Source organism: Helicoverpa armigera, chromosome 7, assembly GCF_030705265.1.
Source record: "Helicoverpa armigera isolate CAAS_96S chromosome 7, ASM3070526v1, whole genome shotgun sequence".
Lineage (NCBI taxonomy): Eukaryota > Metazoa > Arthropoda > Insecta > Lepidoptera > Noctuidae > Helicoverpa > Helicoverpa armigera.
In genome coordinates this window covers 6091552-6108818 of record NC_087126.1, presented here as the reverse complement: position 1 = coordinate 6108818, position 17267 = coordinate 6091552, and the positions used below count along the sequence as shown (strand labels likewise).

Below are 17267 nucleotides of genomic sequence, written 5' to 3'. Positions count from 1 at the left end.
TGATTCCATTTTGGGATTAAATCAAAAATTAAGCGCTGGGAACGTTGGTCACGCGAGAACGATATGTTTAAACTGACAGCTTACGTAAAACGTGTTGTTCAAACTGAGCGAGCTTTATACGCTATTTAATTCAATTTATTTTAAAACAGTCTCTTACTACGAACGAGGCACTTTTCTCGGTACTTCAACGGCGCATTTTTATGTGTATTCTTTAAGTAGTTCTACGACACTTTACTGAAAACTGAAAACACCACTAAAATCCAACTGTCTGACTGCAACTTCTCGCCAAGAGAAATAAGTAAATATCCATTGAGGTAAATATCACCATTAGCTATCGTATCACACTTATTTTATTTAGGTATAAATCATGGGGAAATGATATATGAAATGGGGAAAAAGAAGAGAAGAAGAAGAAGTATGCAAATTAAATATACAAAAACACCCTCATAACGAATATATTAAAATTAATGTAAGAATAACTTTGGGGTGACCATAAAATATCGGGCCGTGACCAGCCATGCGTCTTGTGGCCGTGAAATCCTTAAGTCCTCTATAAATTACGGGCCTAACCTAACCTATGTCAATTTTCTTTCTGACCCATGTGCGCACTTAAGTATATCTAATAAATATACGATACTACACTTATGGACAACATGGATGAAGTTCAATTGGTACTTGATTTTAGCTTTTTTTATCGTCATTGTCCCCAGAAGCTATAAACTATTTAAAATAATACCTGTATTTTTAATAATCAAATTGTACATTTCTAAAAATATCGTGTTTGAAAACAACGTTTACCCGAGTAGCTCGTGTCTTCTAGAGTACATTTCTAGAACTGGCGCCTACAACGATATCTCAGGCTCAAGGAATGTGGGTACTTACCTTACCTCCTAGCCTTAGGGAATCAAAGTCACGCGATCTCTCTAGGGTCGTCAAGAATTTACGATTCGCAAATATTGTTCGTTGTTCAACCTCTCGCATCCCAGGAGACTTCTATTTTGTAAGGCACAACCTATTTAAATTGATAACGTTCCTAGGCTTAGGTTTTATTGACACTTTCTTCACTATAAACTGAATTACACAGCAAATTAAGAAGAATAATGTTGATAGTGAAAATCGTGACGGGAACAATTATTTTCTACAAATCCTTTATTTTTATATTCCATACCAAATTATCTGCTGGCTGTATAAAATGTCTGTAAAAAACTTTTTTCTCTCTTGTTATACATCTTCCTTATGTATGTAACTCATAATTGGAGCAACCACATAATATTACATCTCGCATCTCTCAAGTTCACTCACTCAGAAATATTAAGCTGCAAGATGCAAAGAACGAAAAAAATATTTATATGGGGACTTACTTGCTTATTGATTGGCATAGGGACCTAAACAATTACAAAGTCGCCAAGTTTGAGAACTCCACTCCTCTTTGAGCAAAATCTTTGGTTCTCGCATGGACTTGCGCGAGACACGGCTGTTATATCCACTTCTCACTCAATTGCTTGGTAGGAAATTCATCATAAAAGCTTATCGCCTACAGTATTGTAGTAATAATTTGCAGTAGCAATTTTATTAATGTCTAAATCTCTTAAAGCAGCTAATCACTCCGTTTTTGTTTCGTTATTTTTGCTAAAGCTCGGTCGCTATGATAGAACAGCGGTTTTTTGTTCCTAACATCCCTAGGATATAATGGATTTTTCTTCACAATAATAATTTAACTTCAGAGAAGCCTGTAATTTGCCGTTCTTGATAAATGAGTAACCCCAAGGAAATGATTGTTAGGATCCATGTTTGTAAATCATGTTTTACAATGAAAGTTTAATGACACGAAGCGTCCGTCCTCCCACAATTTGTACTTAAGTTTTCCTGACAGTGGAAACTATCTTCTATCGACCACGACAATACCTACATTCAAACTATTAACATGAACATACTGAATTAAAAATTCCATTAACTGAGCCTTGTTAAACCGTTTGTAAAACGAACACGAGCGAATCTCACCGGTCTACTACAGCGGAACTCATTTCCTCGAAATCAAATTCATTTATACACATAGAAAGTAATTATTGAACATTCTGCAGTGTCTAAGTTTCGATTGACTTTCGAAGTAGACAGCGGTGAACAGTCATACATCAAAAGCTTTCTGTTGTCGTGTATTCAGATATCAGTTCTGATTTCAAAGAACACTGTTGTGGCTGTATTATGAGACTCGTGCTATATTTTACAGTCACGGAAACGCTTGACATGTTTTATATTACGTGACACTTTTCTTTGTAAATAAATAGGCGAATTCTGACTATTCGGATCAAAAATAATTGCCTATTCTAAGTGAATGAGTCACTGAAGACTTAAGTATTCTTGGAAGGAAAAAGATAAATAAATAGTAACAAGGATATACGGACAAAACCGTTAAAAATATTTGTCTTTCCCTACATCCCGCGCATTCAATCAATTGATACAACCCCTGAGCTAACAGACCCAAATTCAAGAACTAAATAAAGAGGAAACGTGACGATTTAAAGATTAATCGAATTACTTTTGGCGACCGACGAAATAAAGTCGAAAGTTTTGGAGGAAAGGGCATTAAAAGTGTAAACTAGAGCAGTCTTTATGAAAGGACGTTTGAGAAATGCAGTTTCCCGTTGCAGTGCAGATGATGGCACTATTCGCTCCACTGGCCCCGCCAGCGAGAGACTTGACCTCTCCACGGATATTCGCTACATTTCAAGTGACGACGATAACCGCAACGATTTTGAGGCGATAACGTTCCGTTTTCTCGCTCTCGAGTATAAAAATTTCGCGGTATTCTTTTGCATTTTCATGAAAATTTCTACAAACTTGTTCTGCTTTCTACTCAATCACCAAGAATTCCCGAGAATATATACTGCAGCTCTATGCACAGAACTGTAAACCGTAAATTATTTATAGGCAACCATGTTTATTTACCTATTCACTATTGATATTTACTTCAACACAAAATTACATATTGAAAAGTTGAGAGTCGAATTTATCATACTGAGCTGATCTGCTGTAGGTAAGTTTCTGAACACATTTGGTGAAACAGCCCCTTTGTTAATACCAAGCTGTAAATTGTAATAAGTGGCATAGTTTGTATGAAATGTGGGTTTACTAGCACTAAAATGTCTATGTTAATGTAGCCTAAACAAACAAATTGGCGACCCATGCTAAGTTGAAAGTTTACCTATATAAAAATTACATTACAGGTCGTAAATGGCGTTTCAGGAACACTAAGTTGGGGATATGAGAAAATCGTTTTTGTGTGCGGCTAATCCGGCCACCATGTGTAAAGTGAAAGTCATAGACAAATATCATAAATTGTGCTCAACACACGACGACACTCATGCCTTGTTTGTACCTAGGTACTTGGGTACGTTCCGCAAAAGGTGCTAAAAGTATTATTTATTTAGGTATTCTTTAGCTTTGCTCCAAATGTGTCAAAACAAAACGCTTAGCTTTCTCACAATAAGAAGTTAGGTTCTTATATCCTACTTATCCCGACAGCATCGCACATATTTTTTGGTTTATATTGTTGCCCCAAAAATATTTTACTAATAGGTACAAAAAACAACATCGAATTTTGAATATTTAATTTAATTACGCTTCAATCCAAAAGCAGGGCATTAATTACTAACAATATCCAACAAGACTCCAATGGATAAATATGTTTGTGATTATTCTGCTTATACACAGGTTGGGAAACTTTTTGTACGATATTGAGTAAAGCGCCATCTATCCTCAGATCTAGGAACTCCAACTTTGTTTACGGTCCACAAACACATCTCTTGCTTCCAGACACTCGCTTATGCGTTGTTCAAAGATGAAGACAGATGGCATGACAGTAGCTAACTACTGAAATACATACATTACAATGAAAATTCTCTAGATGGCAGAACGCGTAAAATTATAAACTGAAAGTTTGCTTACTACTTTACTGGAAAGGCTCGAAGCATAAGTTATTTGGGAAAAGTCAGTAAAACATTAAATTGGTAATGCTTTTAAATATTAAGATAATCTCAATGATTAGACTATTTATTACCTATTTACTTCCAAATAATCTCCATGAGCTATGCCAGTTTTCCTCAAAAGGGGTTAACGTTCTCTTGTATATTTTTCTCATGAAAATGATTTTTGTACTTTCGGAATTCGGAAAGATTGAAGGAATGGCTAGCATCTATTTTGAGCTAACTGTATGTAATTCACAAAGGATGAATGGCAGGCATTTTACCGAAGTGCTAAGGACCTTCTGAAACTTGAAAGGCACACCTGTTCCCTGTAAATATCGAAGTCCCTCTTTCGGCTAAGTCGAGTAATTATTCATTAACTAACCCCTGTCTCGGGTGATAGATGCGATACCAACTTTGGTGTGATAGGAAATCATGTTTTCGGAACCTATATTATATACCCTTTTTTTTAACGACGTCAAAAATCATCAAATGACCCCTCCCGCTGTGGGTTAGCAGCGGCAAGGGAGTGTCAGACTCTTACTGACTAAAATTCGTCGTGTTTCGTCGTAGGCCTTTTATGTGCCAGGGCCGCGGTATCTCTTTTGAACAACCCGCAGCCCTGGATATTATGTACATACCTTTAAGAATAGAATTCTGTACATATTTGGATGTAGCTACCCCATCAGAAGTTACCAACATGGGCGTTCATAAGAAGTCTTCACAAGTTTGTCTATCATTCATTTTCATAAGATAGCCAGTCTAACAAACTTCCTAGACTAAATAAACAACATATACATAAATAATCTTGATCACCCATGTAGGTGATTCAGTCTGAATACTTACACGAATATTTCTATAGGTTCCTATCAATTTTATTTTCTAGAGTTTATATGTTACTGGTCCAATTTGAAAAAAGATGTCATGGCGTTGCGCGAAGCAGTTCCGAGACGCGGGTGCAAGCCCTGCTATTTGATATAGGTAGGTACTTAGAACTTACTAAGGACTTAGAACAAAATGCTACATAAAATGAAATTACTGAATTAAGAATTGAACTTGTATTGAACTTGAAATTACCTACTGAATTAAGAATAAACTATGGTGACGATCGAATCGTACTTTCTTTGATATCTCTACTGCAAATAAATTTCTAATATGGTGTTAGTGGTCTGTAAGCCGAGGGACAACGTCCAACTGGAGCAAAGAATTAACAAACTTTTACTAAGTTTATTCAACTCAAGCTTTTTAATGTACTTAACATTAAAAATAATAAAACAGAAACGACACAAAAAGCAACCAACATCAATTATAATTATACCGACTATGTAAATAAGAATCTATTTATACAATAACCTCAATGTTTATTTGACTTGTTTTGTCCGTTTTGGCCAACAAGTTTCGGATGGCAGCCGACTGAAAAACGCAAACAACGGAACAAATAGTAATAAAAACACGACAACAACTAGCGTTTAGGTTTCCTGTCGCGACGCTCTCACTTGGTCACTCGAACTGGAATAAATTGTAATATCGGTCACGAACATGGAGAATGAAGAAATGGAGGACTGACAGTTGACGGAAACGTGTTGATGGAAAGTGACTGGACGTATTTTTATACGCTAAAGTAATTTGAAATAACAATGTCACTTTTCACATCACACGTTATTTGTTGGGAGTAGACATGTAATTCACAATTGTATGCCCGAGGTATGAACAATGAGGATGATGAATGATAGGTATGAACTATAAGGACAAGGAGTCGCTGAAGTGTTTTCAGTACCTAATAAATTTTCCCGATCACAATTTTACTAGACCTAGAACTAAATATTTTGACTATGACTACAATAACAATAAAAGAAAACTTAGTCCATGATCTCCTTTACACGACATTTCCTCAATTTCAATGTCCTAGAAAATGTGGACATATAAGTCCTCCATTTTCTATCACATCTTGGAAAAACACAGCAGCCTCCTCGCACGGTGATTTATTGTTTAGGCGGTTATTTATCAAATAAGCGAGGCGGGCGTCGTGGGGCGAAGACCGCGCCCTCCGCGTTTTTAATACATTTTTCCGAGTTTTTGTATCGTCAGCGAGATAACGAGCCCGTTTGGATACATTATATGCGCTTCTTTTGAACGGGGATGCGATCGTGCTAAGGTTCCGATTTCAAGAGGGCGGTTTAGATTTATGCTTCAGTGATAAGGAAATAGGTACTTAGTGTCAATTTCCGTGTACTTACTGTAAAATGAAAACCTGAAACCCTACATTACTACAACTATTTCGGTATAACTTATCTATCTATTTAGTAACTTAAACGCAGCAACTGATTTTTAGTTTGACGATTGATAGGAATGATCTTGATATTCAAATTAATAGTCACTCGAATAATTTGCAAGATTTAGGATCTAACTTCTAACAGCTTTTAGTTCTACATTCTGATGTCATCTCATCATCCTCGGAGCCCTTTTCCCAACTATGTTGGGGTCGGCTTCTAGTCTAACCGGATGTAGAAATGGATTCTGATGTCATCTAATTACCAATTTATTTCAACATTTAAATCTTTTCTTCATCTCTATCATAATTTGTTGCGAGATTGTACCTATTGTATCTCATACTTTTGACGTGATATTTACGCGTGACGTCACAAGTTTTCAGGGAGACATCGAGCTGTAGGTATTCAGCATTTCTTTACGACGCAACATTCTGAAGATAGTGTATCGCACAGTTTATTGTTTCACACTTTATTGTTATAGGACAACTGATAATGTAGACTAAAATTTGTATAGAAATGAGCAGAAATATTCAAGGATTCGTAGAAAAGCTACTTAGAATATTGTGTATGTAAAATATCTAATTCGCAACTAAATTAAATTCAAGACTGAATTCTAAACAGGATTGAAGTTTATAAATATCAACTTTACCATAAATTACAACTTTACATTAAATAAAAACTTGGGGACTTTACAAAGAAGCCGCTTATTAAAAAACAATTAAGTAAACTCATTAATAAGCTGTGATATCTGTATGCGTATCCTAAAAGGTGCAGACATATTCAAACAACTGTTTTACTCAACACATCTTTTGATTTCACCACCTTGCAACTGTAACATCATGGTGCATTAACATATACACACAAGCCATTGTAGCCATACAATGACTTGCATTCAACATGCAATGAAAACATTCTGAGGGCGTCTGACATTGTTAATAGTAACATAGCCCTAAGACATACAAGTATTGTTATTCACCATAAAACACAATGATAATACTTGTACAACATCATAGTAAGTAACTATTGTAGGTACAGAAATGGAGATTGATCTATCTTTAGTCTCGCTACCCACATTAGTTAATCTCTTGATAAGAAAATAATTAAGCTTTCATTAGGACCGCTGGATAGATGTGGATCAGTGCCTAGAGGGCCTAGAACATCCTCTTGATTAGTAAAACAATTAGTAGGTAAAGCTAACTCACACCGTCGTTCTGTATATGATCTATGTATTTACTATAGATTTTTTAAGAGTGATGTTTTTGATTGTGTTTTAATTGATTTACTTATCACATGAAAAAGGACAGACTTCACAATATTATTACAACTAAGTACTTCTTTAGCGCTACACTTTTGTAAGGCTATATAAAACAGCTGAAAATCATCATATTCGATAGAACTATACTCATACAAACAAACCAGTATTGAAATTCAAAACACCTGCAACGCAACACCCTGACTAGAAACAATAGTTACGAATGACAAAGCCTTTCACGTGCAAACTGAAAAAATAAATAATAAAGCCAACGAATAATTGGTAGCGAGCGAAGGGAAATAGATTTCATTGTTTTACGAACATCGAGTAAATAAATTTATTAAGCCCTTTCACACTGGAACGTAACAAAACGGGCGGTTCTACACACCGGTTGAATGTTTTTGGATATTACTTCGTATTCACATAAGCATTTCGAAAGCTTTGGATAATTTGTTGTATAGCTATCTATAGAAGACACTACAAAGAGAGAAGACTTAAGTATATTTCAGGCTTAACTTTCTGCATAAAGTAGTCTTTGAGTTTTTGTGACAACAGGTGGTAATATTTTAAATGTTGTTGTAAAAAAATTGTATCTCTTCACTATGACTTTAAAAGTTATCACGAAACTTCATAAAGTCATATTAAAGACAACCCACTGTTGTCTCCCCTTGACTCGTTTTATTTATTGGACCATTACTTTGCAAATATGAACGGATCTGTCTGCAGTTTCATATCTTATTTTAATATACTCCCACAAAGCCCATTGAATCCATTGTTGGTAAACAATTGTAAATTATATAGAAATAAAACGATATTGTCAAAAGTGGTCCCTGTGGGTAGAAGATATGAAAGAGCGACAGTTATGGCTGAAGACGCAAATCAGTTACTATTTTAAGAAACACAAAGGTTAGAAAAAAAAACATAATACTTATAATTTTAGAACGCCGTGATAATTTGCCCGTTAAACGCTGTTCGTCTGTAGCGGTCTTTATAATTGCAACGGAAGCCTGATTTTCGCACGTGGGCGGTTGTCTACAAAGTTTACAGTTTCTTGCTAACGACTAATTAATCTAGTTTATTTATTTTTATTGTGGAATATAAGTTTCCTCTCGAGTGCTCCTTTAATGAATCTAATAATAAAATATGATACTTGTGTTAGTTCAACGACCACTAATGTTGCCTACGTACAGAACTTTATCCGACATGTGAAGATAAATGCTTCTAAGTTATTTATTTGTGTATTTCAAACATGATATCGTGTGGCACTGAAGGTGGCTGAAAGATAAATATCCTCAAGAGCTAAATGGACTCATTAAAAGTTCCAAAGGAAAAGCACCTACATTCTTAACTATAGGTTAATGTCAACACGTTAGTATTAGTTAGTAATTATTTAATGTATTTTATATAAATCTGTTTTTTTTTTCTTGATAGCATTATCTGGTACCGTGGGACCGATATCTCACACAAATTTTGAGAGATTTTGCACCCAAAATGTATTATGTCCCTGACGTTTTCCACATGATAGTGTATTTGGGTTGTTTTTTATTAATTAGGCAATTTATTTTATAAATAACACATGTCAGTTATGTTCCAAATGTTTTTTTAATCTACATTTTTGTTAAAATTAAGATATTCCGGATTAAACACTCGTGAGCATGCTACATAGACTTGCCCATTGGAAAAGCGGCCTTTATACACTAAGTGAAAGCCGATTTAATAATCCTTTACAATGTATAATGGTTTTGTAAGTTAAAAATTAAACAACAACACGAAATCATCGAGATAAATAATTAAAATTAAACAAGGGACCAAGTATCGGACACTCATACTAATTAACTGATATATTCATTACTTCAATAAGATGCAGATCGCGGAATTAATTGCTGGTTGTATTGAAGCAAAAATATTATCAGATTGTATTCAAAGTCAGTCTGGTAATGCGAGTATTTCAATGAAGGTTAAAATAATGGTTTTAATAAATGCTTAATTAATTGGATTATATAACTATATCCTTCTTGGTCTAAGGTCATGTAGGTCATGTTTTTACATGTAGGGGTGTGTTGCTTTGGCATGGCAAGCCACGTATTAAACAATTGAATGTACCTAGCTCATTTTGTAAGTTGCAGCGCTATAATTATAACTTAAACAACCAATAAAGTAAATAATAATAATTTAAACAACCCAAGATTGTAACGCCTATTCAGAAGTCAAACACCTGAAAACAGCTATCCAAACACAGATGATTCTATGTTTTTGTTGAAATTGAGGTTTGTGAGAAGTAGTTTTATTATAATGTCGCCGATTGGATTTTGTAATTTGAACTCTACAATCACAGCAGTAATGACTAACATTGCGCGCATCTTTATTGGTTTACTAGAAAGTAACATTTTAATAGTAACACAAAGGTAGCTCTTTGTAACAGACGTTTCAAATAGAGCCTTCTTTCAGCGGCGTTGGTGGTGTAATGGTCAGCATAGTTGCCTTCCAAGCAGTTGATCCGGGTTCGATTCCCGGCCAACGCACACTTTTGTTTCTGTTGTCAATATAATTTTCAGTTTTTGAGAAGAATTTCCTAACGTTTACTGATACCTAATAGAGAGGTGTTTTTATTGTTTATACCCTAAAGGCTCAAAACTAATTAACCTATTTCAAAAATTCTTTCACTGTTAGGTTAGAAAACGACACTCTTCCCGAGTAACATGTATGTAGGCTATATTTTATCCTGGTACTGCCAATAGCTCCCACGGGAAGCGGGTGAAACAGCGAGAAAACGGCTACAAATCCATAAGGAACTAGGTGGTTGAGGTAAGGATTATGGCACTTTTTGATACCATAATGTATTGTACGAATTCGCATACTTACTTCACGGTACTAACATTGGCAACTTATTACAGTAAGGGTATGTTATGTCACAATCTTACGGTCGTAAACAAGGATATTATTAGTCGTAAAAGTAAACCAATATATACACAATATGTTCACCGGGCAATATATTTTATGGGCAAAAGCAAAAGGAAAATAAGTGAGTTCTTAACTGTTATGTTTGATATAAATATGCGTACATGCTTTTACGGAATTTATTGTTACATTAACTTGTTATGATAGAACGTTATATTAACCTAATCAGCTAATCATGTTCACGTTGTTATTTTTACAACCAATAGGTATGTTGCGTATTAGGGATCCACTCCTTTACATATGTACGTGAAACAGAGGCAGATTGTAACGGCCTAATTTTTAGATATTTGTGCAAGCGTTTAAAAGAGTTCCTACTCTTTTTGTATCTAAAATTGTTACATCAGAGTTTGAATGTTGTATAAGAGAAGCTTTAAGATGAAATTGTAAGTTCGCGGGATCCTAGAGAGACTGGTCCTGTACATAGTATTTTAACTTTCAAAAAATGACTTCTGCATCACCCGTACCATACAGTTATAGGTAGGTACACTGCCGTTTTATAATCAGCTGCTTGAGTCACTCTTATTTATAACTACCGACGATAATAAAGTTCAACAGTCATTGCACTCTAATAGATAGAAAGTATTCAACGAATATACAGATCATGCCTCAAAATCAACCATTTTACCAAAAATGCAGTACAATCGCACACAAAAACGTTCACCTACTTCAGCTTACTTTTATCGTCAATAAATCATTGAATAATTGATTCCTAGCGCCATTGATCGCCGTTATCATTGAAAGTTTATTGGGCGTGATAATAAAATGCTTCCCGCGGGCGCAATGACGAGTTCATTGAACTTTCCACCACTGCCTCTGTCACTTATCCACTCCCTTCGTCACAGGACACCGTAAAAGATATTTGTTATGCGTTTAGTTCAGCCTAATGGCGGTATTGGCAAATTTCCCTCAACGGCTAAAGAGGGTTTCGATATAACTTTCGACTAAGGTACACTCGGGACCACTAAATGCGGGCCAGTAAGAGACACAGTTGCTTTGTACAGTAAGTGTTGGTTTTGGCTAAATGGTAAAATAAAAAAAAACGGATAGAATAACGAAAGCAAACTACACATGGAGGCATTAAAAAGTAACGAATGTTAACCTTATAAGTATATAGAACTCGCAAATTATCAAAAAAATAAAATTACAATTTTATGTCGTTTAAATCGATACTTAAATGTAACTTCAGCACCTTATCTACTGAACGAGCGTATGGTGAAAATTTATTGATCCATAAAAACTCACCTTAATTAGTTACCAACATAAAGTGCACTTATAACACTTAAAATCGAGTAAATAATTTTGAAAAATTATGATCCATATATAAAAGTACATAATAAAAAAGTGTAAAATAAAAAGCAAACATGTCTACCTACTCGAATTTTGGTTTTGGAGCAGACCTGATTCCAAATAACGAGATATACAGGGTGTGCCATTTAGGTCCAGTTTTTGAAACTTGTTTATAAGATAAGAAGAATGTCAAACAAAAATAATTACACACTCTTTGGATATTAAGATAATTTATCTAACGTATCTTTGTTAAATTAGCTATGGTTACGATCAGGACAGTTTCAGTAGTCAAACGTCAATGCGTGCTCTTGAATAAGAAATGAAAAAAAATGGCATGAGCATAATTTATTGCATAATGCATAAATATTTTACAAGTGCTGGTAACTGTCAATGATAACGATTTATTTACACATCAATGTCATATTTTGTTAATGTAGACGACTTTATGTTCGGAAAAGTTTCACAAATCAATACACAGTCTTATCACTTTCTTTATATTTTACCTGTTACTATTTGGCCACGTATACTGCCACAAGTGGGTTCAATTCCGGGTCAGGCAAGCACCAATGCAACTTTTCTAAGTTTGTATGTACTTTCTAAGTATATCTTAGACACCAATGGCTGATAAAAAGGTGAACGAAATCATCTTGAGGAAACCTGGACTATAAAGTCTGAAATCACCAACCCGTATTGAGCAAGCGTGGTGATTAATGCTCAATCCTTCTCTGTGTGAGAGGAGGCCTGTGCCCAGCAGTGGGACGATAAAAACGCTGTAACAGTACTGCTACAGTTACTTGTCTTCAAGGCTTAATCTTTATATTCTTATTTGTTGTTATGTTCAGTATTAGGCCGCTGCCTCGAATTTTGCGGGCAGCGGGGCGGCAGCGGCGGCGGCGCGGGCGGTCACCGTTTTGAATGGAGCTCACCGCTCGTTGCCCGCTCCCGCGCCGCTGTATTCGAGGGCCGGTCCATTTGATTATACGCGTAAGATCCTGCCGCTCCCGCGCCGCCGCCGCTGCCGCCCCGCTGCCCGCAAAATTCGAGGCAGCGGCCTTAGGGGCATACTCTTCTTTTAGACCCTTTTATAGCAACATAAAACCCGTGTCATGTTTACTAATTATATTGTTTCAACACTCGTTGGTGGTCTATTAATAAAGTTCTTAAATCCGATACTGAGTAGTGTAGGGTAACGCTATTTTTAAGGTTACAGCTGGGTAAACAATAATATGGACGATCATTAAACTGTAGTTGCAAATAAAACTGCCATAAACATTGATGGCGTCTACAAAGTCGCTAAGTAAGAGATACACATAAATATGTATATTTTATTGTATGCAGCATTTTTTGTACCGGGAAAATAAATAAAAAATAAGCATAAATAAACGAAAACTTTTTCAGCACTATGTAATCGAGGACAAATGTAAAATGTTTCTATACCCGGGTTAATAGTGTACCTATAGAGCAGGTAATGCTTGGAAACTTGAAGCGAGCTGGCAGGTCAGTGAAACAACTCGCTAAAAATAAAATAGCAATGCAAGAGAGCACCCGACTGTGAAATCGGAGGATAGCATCTCCAACTCTAACTCTCAATTTCAAACAAACTTCTAATAAGAAAAGTTGCACTGAAGTAAGATTATGAGTATATTTCCTAACGCTCAGCTACTCATTATTTACCTCGCTTCGCAGACCCCTAACAAAAGGAAATCGTTAAAAGAAATTTCAAGAAGGAATCAAGATTATTAGAAAAGGGTACTCATAGTTACGGACGAGAGAGCAAATTAGCGATAGTAAGAATAGGTTACATTCCATAAGTAAATCTAAGTAATTTAGCTCTCTGAGACCAGTGAACTGAACTAACATTTTATCGGACACCGATATTGAGCTGTAGAACAAAGAAGAAATTATGCAGGGCATAACATTATCGTTGTAAAAACCCATGAAGCTCTGAACCTGCTTATCAACTATCATAGAAGTCAATCAATCAGTCTATTAAACGAGCAGTGTAAAACCCACATCTAATAGCTGTCCGAATTAACAGAACAAAATAAAAGAATTAACAGTAACATTAAAAGCATTGAGGTGTGCCCGAATATGAAGATAACTAGACGATAATGTCTTAATGGAATTTGACTACTTGACAGTTGGATTAAACACGCAAGTAGAGGGCAACAGGGCAAGCTTAGCATCCAGTATTACTTGAACCTTCGTTTAGAAGTGTTCTTTTAAAGACAAACAGTTCTTACTTCAAATTTTCCTTAAGAATCTTAGCTTCATCTGTCCCCACAGGTCAGGATATAATGGATGCTAAACAAAATGAAATCTGCAACATACGTGACAGGCTGTTACACATTTAATCCACATGATACCTTTGCTCCACAATTAAGAAAGGTTTTCGAAAGTGAATGTAGCAAGTGTATTTTTAAAATAACCGGCTATTCCCTGTAGCTGTGACCTTTGCATGTCATTACTGACACGACACGTGCCATGGTTGCCCTGATAAGTCTCAATACAACTGGCCAAAAGTGACTTGGACTCGAGCAACTAAAGTTTCCAAAAGCAGATAAGATAAAGAAGAATATTTGCTTCTAGGAGGCTCGTGGTGCTCCAGTATAGAGTAAGTAGCCTCATAATACCGATTCTTTTGCAATGTGCACAGAATTGAACAACATAAGCAGTTAAGAAGAGGAATCATTGGTTATTTCTTGTTTTGGAAGTCGGTTTAAAAGTTCCTGGCATCTAAAAGAAATACTTTATTTAGACCTCGTAAAAGCGGTTCGTAAGCACCACAAATGATCACCAAAGCTGTCATTTTATGACGAACAAATAAAAGGACTGTCACTCGTAAAACGGTTTTAAGATACAATAAAATAGGCATTCGATTCGAGGTGAAATTGCCAATAATAAATCAGTTCTTTCGACCATTTTTATTTAACATTTCATTCCTGATTTTTGTAATTAAAGGAATTTATTGTGACAGGTAGCAATTAATTTTTAATTTATGTATTCATTAAATATCAAAACAGAGATACAAACGTTCCAATTCAACTCACTCCAGTGGTCAAATAAAAAATAAATTTTGTCTGTGGAAAGGCAAATCCTCTCGAGAACTTTAACCCAAAATATTTAAAATTATGACACGTTATATAACCAGATAATCTTAATGGCAGGACTTCTTCTTAATTGAATTTATATAATAAGTAAGTAATCGACAGAACATCAAAAAAATTACTGAGTTCTCCATCTTGGGAAGCTTGTTTCTAGAGATGAACAAAAAAAAAGTTTATTTTGATGTTCACCAGTCGATAAGGAAAATAATTAAGACGTGTTATGACATAAACTGATATTAAAATCAATTAAGGTTTACTCTCAAGAAACCTCAGTGATGACAAATCGATTAATCATCCCGCATCAGCTACAATCTTATCCAATATGGGCGCCGAGGATAATCAGAAATATAAACAATAAATTTCTTAAGAGATTGCGATTTATAAATCATAAACGATCCTTGACATGAATGCTGGGGAGGAAGATGGATCGTACATAACATTATAACATAATGGCGCTATGGTAGTAGGCTGTTTCCGTCTAATTTGTACGTAGAATAAAATGCAATCACTCCGTATATCGCAAAATAAACATTATTTTTTTACACAAGTTACACTTAACAATATTCATATCTACTTTTAGAGGAAAAAATAGCGATTCATGGTCCCTACATCAATAAGGTATCATATTTACATCACCATTTACCTATATTTTTGTCAAAGTTATTTACACAGACTAAAAATCAAGTAAGCAAATCAGGTCTCTAACTTTTCATGTACAAATGACTGACTATATTGAAAACTACGTCTATCACTTCGTTTAATACAAAAGTACTGTGAGAAATTGTTTGGTTGTAATGGATAAACTTAAAAACTACTGGACCGATTTTAAATATTCTTTCACTATTAGAAAGCTATATTATCTGCGAGTAACATAGGCTATATTTTATCCCGGTGCGGGCAGTAGCTCCCACGGGACGCGGGTAAAACCGCGGGAAAACGGCTAGTAATATATATTATGTCTATGATTAAACCAGTCATTTCGTCTCAAAGATGTCGATGTCGATGGTCGAACTGTATAAAGTCTATAAGGTTAGTCTGTGGTCCAAATGTGTTGACACCACTTTACACGGTTTTGAACTTTTGACACGGCGGCGTTTCGGTTCATTACGTGCCATCAATCTTTCCGTGCGAACACGTCCCACATTGGTCGTGATGCGACACTGCGATAGCTATTTGTGTTACCTATAATCAACGTTCATACAACATACGGCAAGCACGATAAGAAAGTCAGCGAAATATTTGTAAAAAAATATGAGCTGGGGTAAGTCTGAATCAAACTCATGTGCAGACGGTTTAATATGCTGAGATATATCAAGCGTTATTCGACGAACACAGACGTGCTCATCAAGCAACTTAAAAATAGCGTAATTAACAATTTTTTTATTGTGACCTAGTTTTAGAGACATAGCGTTTTTGTTGTGAAATTATACAGTATTTATTACAAATATGGACAAAAAGTGATCTACAATTATGGATAGAAGCCCCTCCCACCGTGGCGGACTGCCACATTGCTCATCGCCACCAGCAGCAACACCCAGAAGTCACGCACAGGATGAAACAATTGAGGTTTTTTCTACTCCTGAAATTCAATCCTGGATGTCTAGTATTGAGCAGTGCCTGAATGAGGTTTCTATCACGGTTTCGGAAGGCAAGATGAATTCCGAACAAAAACTAAGAGTCACTAGCCTTTGTCGCAAAGTCGGATACGGAGTCTCTCAAATGGCTGTGCAATATCAGTCATTGAAACATAAAGCCCTTCAGAACTACGCCACCCTGCAAACGTTAAAGGAAAATCAAGACCTCGCTAGTAGTTTGACTGAGATCAAGCAGGAACTACAAGATACTCTCATCAAACATAAACCGGAAAGCACATCCTTCGCAGACATGGTGAAGGGTACAAAAAGCCTTATTAGGCCTCATGCAACCAGCTCTGTCGCTATATATCCTAGTGACCATACTAAGACCAGTGAAGAGACCAAAAATTTAGTCCAAAAAATTGTATGCCCTGAGGAAATGAAGCTAAAGGTACGTGGACTTCGGAAAACAAGAAACGGAGGTGTTATCATAAGCACAGAGACTAAGGATGACATGCTAAAAGTGAAAGAGACTGTCGAGCGTTCCACATCTGCACTTACTGTTGATGAACCTCAGAAGCGGAAGCCTCGCATTATAATTATTGGGGTACCCACTGATATGGCAGAGAAAGAAGTTTTCAAAAGTATTTATGACCAAAATATCGTAGACAAACTTCCAACATTGACCAAGGATACCTTTTTGACCTCAATTAAACTAAGCCATAAGTCAGGAAAAAGGGATGCTGACAGCTGCAACTATATTGTTGAAGTACCAGCCAGCATCCGGAAAGTCCTAGTAAATCAGAACAGGCTTTACATAAACTGGACGTCGTGCCCGGTACATGATTTCACCCTTG

At 35.8% G+C, this 17267-nt stretch overlaps 1 protein-coding gene and 1 non-coding gene across 2 annotated transcripts in view; both read left to right on the top strand.

The window, feature by feature from the left end:
• Positions 1-17267, top strand: part of LOC110380088 (monocarboxylate transporter 10) — an 82419-nt gene that overhangs the window by 30549 nt on the left and 34603 nt on the right. The window lies entirely within an intron of this gene.
• Trnag-ucc (transfer RNA glycine (anticodon UCC)) lies at positions 9935-10006 on the top strand. The gene has a single exon. It is a non-coding gene; the product is annotated as a tRNA-Gly (tRNA).